Source organism: Sorex fumeus, unplaced genomic scaffold (assembly GCF_029834395.1).
Source record: "Sorex fumeus unplaced genomic scaffold, SorFum_2.1 ptg000086l, whole genome shotgun sequence".
In the NCBI taxonomy this organism is placed as follows: Eukaryota; Metazoa; Chordata; class Mammalia; order Eulipotyphla; family Soricidae; genus Sorex; species Sorex fumeus.
In genome coordinates, this window is record NW_026606143.1 from 5,160,992 (window position 1) to 5,173,068 (window position 12,077).

Here is a 12,077-nt window from a genome sequence, read left to right on the forward strand (position 1 = left end):
TTTAGTTCTGATATACATTGTTGTTGCTTTACCACCAAACTGCCCACAATCCTCTACCACTAAATTTGAAAAAAAATCATTATTTAGCTTTAGATTAGTTTAGTTATATGTTTATTGTAGCATTGACACTTATAAACCATAAATGTCAAGAGTAGATTATCTTAATAGTCTGTTCATATTTCTTACTGGACTTGAGTAGACATTTATTGATATTGAATTCCATTCAATAGACTTATACAATTATGCTGTAAAGAAAATATTACTATACTTTTAAGTGAGTTAGTAAATTGACTGCCAAACTCTCTTCTGATTTGGACAGCATGTACACTGATGATTGGATGGATCTGAAGAGTATCATAATGGGTGAAGTTGGTCAGGAGAGGGACATGACATGGAATAAACTCTCTCAGATAAGAGATATAAAGAACAAAGTAGTGATTTAGAAAATGCTTAAGGCAATAGAAACAAGTGACTGGTTTTCATAGAAAGCTTATTAGAAAGTGGAAAGGGAAACATAAGATGGTTTGGGAGACACTGGAACAATGGTAAAGAAAAGTGGATATCCAGAGAGATTGGTGAGGTATTGTTTTATACATGAAACCCTATCAGTAACAGGATTATAAACTACAATGCCTAATAGAAACTTATTTAAAGTACATATAGACAGTAACAATTTCACTAAACGAAAAAAATAAGATAAAATAGGGAAATCAGCATACAAATAGAAGAATATGAGGATTCCAAAGGGGAATGCATACATTTTAAATTTAATACATCAATTTATGACATAGAATCCTTTAAAGTTTTAAGGACTGTTTCTTCATTCTTAATGCTAGTATTTAATGTTATTTAATATTAAATATATTTTCCATATTAGATATTGATATAGACAGTATATAATCTATATAAAAGTTGTTGCATTGTTCTATTAATCTTCGAATGCAGCAGTTATGTGTACCTAGGTCGAGAACTCAACATGACTAACGACCTGGCACCTGAGTTGCGCAGGAGGAAGAAAGCGGCATGCAACGCCTTCAAGAGCGTCGAAGAAATAGATAAGAGGATAAAGAACCTCAGGCTCCTAGCACATCTCTACGATTCCACAGTTCTTCCTGCATCAACATACGCCTCAGAGACCTGGGCCCTATGAAAACAGGATGAGAATGCTATTCGGGTCTCCCATAGAGGAATCGAAAGAGCTATGCTTGGAGTATCACGCTTCACTCAAGTGAGAGAAGGACTCCAGAGTTCCAACTTCAGTCAAAAATTGAGAATCAAGGACACTGTCTCGTTTGCCAAGGCATCAAAAATCAGATGGGCTGGACACATAATGCAATTTGGAGATGACCACTGGACTACAGCCATTACCGACTGGATTCCACGGGACATGAGAATGTCACGTGGCCACTCACCTACGAGATGGTCAGACTTATTCGTCAAGTACCTGAATGAGTGGTTTGAGGCTCTTCATGTTCCTAGAGCAAGCAGGCGCCACTGGGCTACACTAGCACGTGACAGGGATTAATGGAGACATTTCTGGCACCCGCTTGAGCAAATCGATGAGTAATGGAATGTCAAGTGATCAAGTGATCAAGTGATTATAATAAACACAATTCAATTTAGTTATCTATGGAATTATTTCAACACATAATATATTTTTTTTGTTTTTGAGCCACACCTGATGGTGGTTAGGGGATACTCCTGGCCCTACAATTAGGAATCACTCTGGGTAGGCTTGGGTACCATATAAGATGCCAGGGATCAAACCTGGATTGACATATAGAAGCCAAGTGTCCTACCAACTGTACTATCACTCCAGTCCTAAACTTTACTCCTTTTTTAAATTTCCCATATTATTTAACTTAGATATGATAACCACTTTTGTGACTATCAACTATTTGGGTAAATGAGAGTGTAAAAAATTAGTATAAGCTTTTTTTCGTACTTTGGATTTTGCTTCTTTTCGGCGAGGTTTTGGGATAGACTTTTTTTTTGTTTGCTTTGCTTTGCTTTTTTTCAGTTGAGTCAATCAGAGTCACTCATCTTAAATTTTCTAGGACACCCATGGTTTAATATATTTTGTCCCATTAATCCTGTGATTTAAATAGTTCTTGTAGACGATGTTTCTTAGTTCTGATATTCAGAGTTTATTCAGTATATTTTTATTTTCTGCTTTGGCCAAATATTAGTGTACAAATCCAATGTAAATAAATAAACCAGATTTATGTTTTTAATGTAATTGCTAAGATAGTCTAATTAACATCTACATATATGTCTTTGTGTGTGTGATTTACAGTGTTCCAGTAATGAACCAAGCTGTCTTCTTTCTAGCCTTAATAAAGCTATCATTCAAGCAGGGTAGTTCTATCCACCCCACTGGCATTCTGTGTTTCTAAATAGTTCTCTTGTTTGGTTTCTTTGATAGTGGTTAGTTCTCTTTTGTGGACTTAGGTCATAGTGTTTTTTTTCTCTTTCTCTAGGGGTTAGAGCTAAACACCCACTTAGCATATCAGTTGAAACATAACATTGGATCTATTTCTTTTAACAGACATTCAATATTTTAAGTTTTTTATTCTAGTCATTGCTTTTTTTCAGCATGTATACTTCTTACAACTTTTTGTGATTGGGTTTCAATTATACAATGATTAAGTACCCATCCCTCCACCAGTGCCCATTTTCCACCACCACGTATCCCAGTATCCCTCCCAGCCCCCAGCCCCCGCATCCCATCTTGCCTCTGTGGCAGGGCATTCCCTTTTGTTCTCTCTCTCCCTTTGGGTGCTGTAGTTTGCAAAAGAGTGTAATCATTTTAGTGGTAATCATTTTCGGTCAAGAGTCTACTTTCAGCATGCTTCTCCCATCCTGGGAGGATCCTCCCAACCCCCTTTATCTGAGCTCCCTTCTCTATCTGAGCTGCCTTTTCCCCTAGCATGTGTAGCTGGCCTTCAAGCTGTGGAGTAAATCTCCTGGTACTTATCTCGGTCATTCTTGGGTGTTAGTCTCCTATTTTTCTACTTTATGTTCCCCAGATGAATGCAATCTTTCTATGTCTATCCCTCTCTTTCTGACTCATATTGCTTAGCATGATACTTTCCGTGTAGTGCCACTTGTATGTAAATTTCATGACTTCATCTATTCTAAAAGCTACATAGTACTCCATTGTGTGGATGTACCAAAGTTTATTTAACTAGTCTTGCTATACAAGTCTATTGTTTCTAGGAGTTTCTTGATAGAGGTTATAGGGTTCTCTAAGTATAGTATCATATTATCTGTGAATAGTGAGAGCTTGATTTCTTACTTTCCTACCTGAAGACCCTTAATATCTTTTTCTTGCCTAACCGCTATTGCAAGTACTTCCAGTACTATATTAAACAGCAGTTGAGAGAGTAGGCATCCTTCTCTCATCCTTGATCTTAGAGGGAAGGCTCTCAGTGTTTCCCCATTGAGGATGATACTTGCAGTATGTATACTTCTTAATTTGTTTATCTTTACTTCTGTTTCCTTGGTCAGTGGTATTAAATAATTGAAGAGGTCTACACTCAATGTCAGATAGAGTTCTGCGTATGTTTTTTCTCGCTATATTTTATGGATTCCAGCGTGAAGTCCTTAATCCATTTTGAGTTTACGTTTGTGCATGGTATAAGATGGGGGGAGGGGTCTGAGTTCATTTATTTAAGGAAATTGACCAGTTTTCCCACTACTATTTTTATATATATCTAAAATAATCTTTATTACTAAAATACGGTTGCAAATTTTAAACTGGATTAACACTAAGTCTACAGAAATATTCATTATATTCCAAAAGATATTTTTTCCATATGGCACTTAGAAAAACATAGCCTGTGGCAGTTACTTTTTTAAAATTTTTATTAGTGAAACACCATGAGGTACAGTTGTAGACGTACAAATTTTTGTGCGTGGGTTTCAGTTTTACAATGATTGAGTACTCATCTCTCCCCCAGTGCTCATTCTCCACCACCACTAGTCCAAGCATCCTCCCACCCCCCATCCCTCCCATTCCACCTTGCCTCTGTGGCAAGGCATTCCCTTTTGTTCTCTCTCTCTCCTTTTGGGTGTTGTGGTTTGCAAAAGAGGTATTGAGTGGCAATCATGTTCGGTCTATAATCTACTTTCAGCATGCATCTCCCATCCTGGGAAGATCCTCCCAACACCCTTTACTTGGTCCTCCCTTCTCTATATGAGCTCCCTTTTCCCCTAGCATGTGTGGTTGGCCTCTAAGCCATGGAGTAAACCTCGTGGTACTAATCTTGGTTATTCCCCACTACTATTTGTTAAAGAGATTTTCTTAGTCCCATTTAGTTCTCTTAGTTCCTTTTTAAAAATTAGCTGACTATATATCTAAGGATCTGTCTCTGGGGCTCTCAATTTTATTTCATTAAACTTGGAGTCTATCTTTATTTATTAACCACACCATTTTGATCACTATAGTATTATGATACAATTTAAAGTTGGAAAGAAACCTTCCATTTTCTTTTTACTAGGATTTTTTTGCTTATTCTATAGGTGAGATGGGGTGTAGTTAGTACTGTATATAAATTTTAACAGAAATTATAATGAGAATAAAAAGACAACACACAGAATCAGAGAAAATATTTCCCTAGTACCCATATTATAAAGTGGTAATTTCCAAGATGCACAAAGCACTGGTAAGTCTTAATGAGGAAAAGAAAACCAAACCAAACAACCTCATCAAAACTGGAGAGAAAAGATGATCAAGTGCTTCTGCAAAGATGACATACTTTGTGAACACATTTCTACATAGAAAGTCAAGAGGTAGAGGCAGGGAAAATGTTCTCCATCAACGATCATCAGCAAAATGCAAATCAGAATAATCAAATATCACATAATACAAATGAGACTGGCATACATTACAAATAGTGCCATGAACTATGGTAGTGGGTTGTTGGATGTTAACCCTAAGTGTTTTAGGCATCATCAATGAATGACCCCTTTTCCTCCCCCCAAGAAACTTGCAGTGCTCTTATGGGCACACCTAATCCTCTGAGTTTATCTTTAACCTTTGTTTTGTGTTTTACCTTCCCTTCTGTTAGCTACTAGATCCCCGAAGTCAGGCTTAAATACTTATAACGTCAAACCTTCTGGTGACAGTGGACTTCATATTTATAGTGAACTACTTGCTTTTCTCTTTCCCCTATAATGTATTCATATTTTACTATAGAACAATGTTCTTTGCTTAAACACATAAATACCTTTAATTCCATACTCCTAATATTTGAAAATTTATTGACTCCAAATAATATTTACCACTGGGCATCCATCATGCTTACTTGACTTAAGCCTCAGGTGCCTTTAGATTGACCATAATTCCTTACACCTCAAAAGATGGGTCCCACCAAGGGACTTGAATGGACCCAGGGCAAGCAGCAAAACTACTCTGGCATCAGTATGGGACAGTGTAGAAAACAGTTTTGATGCAAGCCTTGATGACTAAAGATACAGATCTTCATGTCGTAGTAAAAGCTAAACCAATCTAAGAACTTAGCCTAGGATTTATGGTAACAGCCCAGCAGACTTCTAAACCTCAGCTAGGAACACAGAGAACTAAGTTTTGGAATCTATATCTCTTATTATGTTTATCTAAATAACTTCAAGTATTAATAAGAAGTAAACATAATTGTTTAATATGGACTATCAGCAAGGGAAAGAGAAAAGCAATATAAATGCCTGTGGGTGAATTTCTCAATATAAACCCTGGGAGACAGTCTCTTGAGATAATCCACCCAAGAGAATTGCCTCCATTAAAACACTTTAATGCTGTATATGACCAATCACACCTATGCGCAGTCCTGTACCTCAGACCCCCTCAGATAGTCTATATAGGCTATTAAGCTTTGGAATTAAAGCGATAGCACAGTGGTAGGGCGTTTGCCTTGCACGCAGCCAACATGGCCGACCCGAGTTCGATTCCTTTGCCCCTCTCGGAGAGCCCGGCAAGCTACCGAGAGTATCTCGCCCGCACGGCAGAGCCTGGCAAGCTCCCCGTGACGTATTCGATATGCCAGACACAGTAATAACAAAGTCTCCAATGGAGATGTTACTGGACCCGCTCGAGCAAATTGATGAACAATGGGAGGGTCTTTACCTTTATTTTTACTATCTACTCGTGTCCCCTGTCTATTTTTTCCTCTGCTGGGGACGCCTGGGAGGTGGCTCTGGGTCACTGAAAATGTCATACACCTTTACTCACATTTGAACTCACAGTGGGTCTGTTGCTGGAATTTTGTATTCATGAATTCCTATCATTGACAATATTGTAAAACCGTAAATCATGATGGCTAAAATAAAATAATAAAATTAAGATTTTATTTTTATTTTTTAGGGTTTTTTTTTGTTTTGGGGTTACACCAATGATACTCAGGTGTTATTCCTGGCTCTGTATTCAGGAGTTACTCATGGCCATACTCAGGGGATAATATTAAATGCCAGGGATTGAACCTGGGTTGGCTGCGTGTAAGACAAGTGCCAAAAATAAAGATTTTATAAAGTATCAGTTTACTTCTCTTTTTTTACTCTGCATATTTATATTAAATAAAAACTATAAAGAAGATGAACCTTCTAAAATTGAGTAGGAAAAATATAGTATGAAGTGTTAACAGAATGAAAATAATTTGATTATTTTCACCACCTTCTAATCTTTTTATCTCATTGGACGTTTTTACAAAAAATATTGTAAATTCTTTCTGTATACATTTACCTTCTCACTTCTACTTCTACTCTTGAGAAAACCTTCTTTATTTTTCATTGTCCCTTGCCTACATATATTTATGTACAGAAAGAATATTATATTGTTATAAACTCTTTCTTAAGAGACATAGTACCTAAATGATTCATTCAGTCCATCTTCCACTATTAGCTATTAAAGATCTTGCCATTGGTTATTTTTAATATAATTTAAAATATTTTTCTCATTTATAATCCACTGTAACAAGCAGCAATAAGGCAAGCAGGAAAGAAGAGGCACGTTGTAGAATTTGGACGTATTTGGTCTGATTTATGATATCATAAATACAATACTTAAAACAGACAAAAACCTAAGATACTTCACTGCAGAAAGTACAAAAATTTAAAAGTCATCATAAGTTGGCAAAGCATCTGATTAAATTGATGTCTAGAGTATTGTCAATTTAGATCATTGTTTTAGTTAGATTCTAATATATTAATTATTTAAATAAAGGGTCTAAGGGTTATACTGAATAGCAGTGTATTTTTCTAAGACTTAGTTTTGGTTCAATATTAATGACAGAAGATAAAACTCATAACCACACTCAGTATTTCTCCATTTTCTTTGGTTTTTTAAAAAATCAACTATAAGGATGGACTTAATTATCTCATGGTTACTAAAAGTGATGTTTTTTGAGAAATGTCACTATTGCCAAATTTTAGAGAACTCCATTTCAGGCCAACAATAATAGTCAATTTAATTTTAATTGTGATTCATAGTAAAGTTTGGAAGAAAGTTTAGGCTTTTTAATGAGCACTAGTAACTAAAATTCAAGAAAAGTATAACTACAGTCAAATCAACTGAGAGCAAGCTGACCTCTCAAGTTCTTCCACCTGACAGATCACTTTAGTTAAATATACTGGAAAGAGCAGAATAAATAATATAAAAGTACAGTGTTTTCCTGCCACTAACAGCAGCTAGCTATGAATAATTCTTACAATATGTAGTATGGTTTAGATGTACTAATATTTTATTTAGAATTTTTGCACAAAGGAATATTGTTTCAGTAATATTTTATGGAACTGGCATTATATTTGTTTCACAGAATTTGGAAATCTTTGTTCATTTTAATGTATGTTGTATCAGAGCTATCTAACCTCAAAATATTTGCTGAAATTTCTGTGAAATAATCTGAGTCAGAAGCTTTTATGAGTAGCAGTTCCCTGACAACTTTTTATTTCAACTGCAAAAAATGGCTTGTTTAACCCTTTTATCTCCACTGAATCAATTTTTGTAAGATGTGTTTTTCTAAGCAATTATTAATTTAGTCTAAATTTTCTACTTCATTTGAATATATGTTTATGGCAATTTTATGGCCACACCATGCAATACTGAGGGCCGATTCCTGGCTCTGTGCTCAGGGGTCTTTCCTGGTGGGGCTCAAGAGAGCAATTGCTAGGTAAATACCATACCCCTGTAGTATTTCATTGACCCTCAAAGACAATTTTTTTAAAATAATTTTAATTTAATTAAAAATTCATGATTTACAAAGTTATTGATAGTTGAGGCACAAAATATTTCAAGAACAGTACCACCACCAGTGTCAAATTCCCACTACCAGTGTTCCTATATTTTCTAATCACCTCTAACTCCTACCCAAAGCCCTCCTGTCAACTTGATAGAAATATTACAAAGTTTTAGGTGGTTGCAGTTTTATCTCATGCTTTCAGTGTTTTTGAGTGTATGTTTTTGATATATTATTATACCATTCTCCCTCATTGTCAGTATAACTAACCCCCTGAGCACTGTTTGCCCATTACTCCCCTTTCTCTTCTTCCTTCATTCTTTAATTTCTTTCTTTTTCTGTCCTTCTCTCTAAACTCTGGAGTCAAGGGTGATCTAGGCACCCCCCCTCTTTACCACAATATATTTCCTCATCCAGTTATTCTTTATACCACTGATAAGTGAGATCATCCTGTGCATGTCTTTCTTCTTCTGGCTTACTTCATTCAATATGCCATCTTCCAGTTCAAATCAGGTTGCGGCAAACTGCATGATTTTATCATTCCTTGCAGCTACATAGTATTCCACTGTGTATATATAAGGCATCTTCATAATCCATTCATCTGTCATTAACACCTAGGTTTATTCCATATCTTAGCTATTGTACTAAGTGCAGAAAAGAATAATTGTGTGCCTATGTCCTTTTGAATAAACGTTCTTAAATGCTAGGGGTAGATGCCCAACAGTGGAATTGCTAGGTCATATTCAAAGTTTACTGAAGGCTTTCCATACTATTTTACCTGGAGGTTGAACCAGACAATGTTCCCACTAGCATTTTGATGAGAGTTCCTTTGCCAATACAGATTGTTTCTATTATTTTGATGTGCCCCACTTTTAACAATGTGTGATGGTATCTCATTGTCATCTTGATTTGGATATCTCTGATGACAAGTGATGCTGAGCATTTTTTCATATGCTACTGACCATCCACTTGTCTTTCTCTGAGAAGTGTCTGTTCATTTCCTCTCCCCATTTTTTTTTACTTTTTAAAACCTTATTTGTGAGTACTTTATACGTCCTATATATAAACCATTTATCTCATGGGTTGAATGTAAATATTTTTCCCATTTAGTTAGCTTTTTGTTTTAGCCCATGTTTCTTTTGCCATGCAGTAGTTCTTTAATTTTGTCTAGTCCCATTTGTAAATATTTAATTTTATTGCCTTGACAGTGGTAACAGATCATCAAAGACTCCCTTGAGGTGCAAATTTTGAGGTTAAAATCTTGAACCATTCTGCCTATATTTTCCTTAGTGTACTTTATAATTTTCACCTATCTCAAAGGAAATTTTAAATTCATTCTATTAATTTAAACTTTATAATCTCTGAATTATAAACATTTATTTATAGATGAAATACTTAATTTTGTTTTATCCACCAACTTAAACCTTTTTGTCCTTTACATGCATATTAAATTTACTCAAATTTATTGATGTGACTAACATTTTTCATCCCTATTAATTTATTACAACTTTTATTTTATTGCTTTTATTTATCCTTTTACTATTTTGATTCCATTTTAGGGCTATATTTTTTAAAATTTTTATAATAAAATTATCCTAACTAGGATACTCCAACAACAGGTGTATGAATAAAGAAGCTGTAGTTTATTTACACAGTGGCATACTATGCAGCTACAGGAAAGGAAAGGATGTAATCTTGATTCACTGCAACTTGGATAGATCTGGGGGGTATCAGGCTAAGTGGAGTAAGTCAGAGAGAAAATTACAAATACTGAATGATCTTATTCCTCTTTGTTGTATCGAGGAAGAAAATAGGAAGTAGTATCAAATGATGACAAACACTTGGCCTTAGATGACAAAATAGACATTACTAAGCAGTAGGGTGAGGAAATGACACTTGAGGGTAATCAAGTGGCACACTAAGAGTGACAGAGGACAGTGGTAGACTGTCTTGTTCACTTTGGTGGTAGTGAAAGTACAGTAACTTTGTATGTCAAAGCCATAAACATTAATGCTACTATAACACATGTTACCTAAACTACTATTATAATCATGTTATCTCAACTATGAAAAAAATTTAAACAATAAAAAATTTTTAACTTTCAGTGCTTTCTTCCCCCAGACTGTCCCATTTTTATTATACTGATTTTCCCTTTTTACCTCATGTTAGTCTAATGAGAAGTAAATCTCTTTCATGAAACTTATCCAAATCAACTTTTGCTTTGATTTTTCCTATTTGTTCTTTCATTACATTTATTAATCTTAGGTTTCTAATTTTATTTTATTTACTTGAATTTATTCTATTGTTTCCATTTTCATGAGTCAGAAAAAAGCTCATTTATTTCTAATTGTCATGATTGTTTAGCCAATGATTTTAATTGATATAAGCAAATCAGTCACCAATAATAACATTTTTGTTATTTAGACAGAAGTCTTACTAATATTATTAACATTCATTTTTAATTATAAATATGACTTAGTTATAAATATTGATTAAAAACTATGTCAGCATGAAAATAGGTGAAACTAGTATTTTTAGTAATTTCAGAGGTTAATTTTAAATTAACAAGAAATATAATTTTCTGATAACATAAAATATAGTTGTCTTGAAGCAATTAGAAAAACAAAACCTTCTTCCCAAATGAATTATTTTATTTCCATTTTGAGTTATTGTTTTCACACTGATTATGTTTCCATAGGATATAAGAGGCATTATTGAGATGAATTTTTTGTCAATGTTTTTTGCTAGAAACATAGAAAAAATAATGAAGACAGTAATTAATTCAGGCAAAACCAAGTCTATATATTATTGTTTTCAGTTAAAGTTTTACTTGCATTTTTGTAATGGTTTTGGTTGTCTGCACTCCCCTCCACCCCAGTTCATTTTGACAGTTCCTTCAAATACCCATATGGCACAGTTAATGACATTTAAAATCTTGAATGTAAAATGAAAGAGCCTGCAATTGAGATAACTGCTTCAGAACTCAGAAATTATAATTTTTAGCTATGAATTCCCTTATATCTTGTCGGAATGTTTCCTTCTGGATAGGTACTTTCTTTCATTTTGACAAAGTAGAACCAAAGTAGTTTTTTGTTCCCGTGGCACAGGGACTTTCACTTCAATTACTTGGTCAAAATTCCTAAGGATTAAGGTAAGAATTAAAGTGTACTTATTCATTTGGGACACTTCCTTCCATCCTTCCTTCCTTCCCTCCTTCCTTTCTCTCTTCCTTCCTCCCTCCCTCCCTCCCTCCCTCCCTCCCTTCATTCCTTTCGTTTTTGGGCTACACTCCAGAGGTCATATGGGATGCCAGGAATTGAACCCCTGTCATTTGCGTACAAGGCAAACACCCTACTCACGGTAGTATTGCTCCAGTCTCAGAGATAGGGCCCTTACTATAAATAGAAAATTCTGATCATTTTAGTGGAGAAATGAAAAACGGAATAAATTTTATTTAGTGGAGAAATAAAAATTGATTACTAAAGAAATTTGGGGTCTGGATTTGAAGGTTTTTGTTCAGTTTTGGTTTGAGCCACATCAGGTGATACTCCTGGCTCTTCACTCAGGAATTACTCCTGGCAGTGCTCAGGGGGCCATATGGGATGCTGGGATCAAACGAGGTGCAAGGCAGGCAAACGCCTTACATACTGTACTAATATTTGTGCCATTGGCTTGAAGTTCTTTTTCTATTTTATTTATTTTATTTTTTTCATTTTTTATAATTTTATTTATTGAATCAGTGTGAGAGCAGTTACAAAGATTTTGGGTTTAAGTCTTGGTCATACAATGAAACACCAATACCTTCACCAGTGCTCATTCTCCACCCCCAACAACCCCAGTATACCCCCA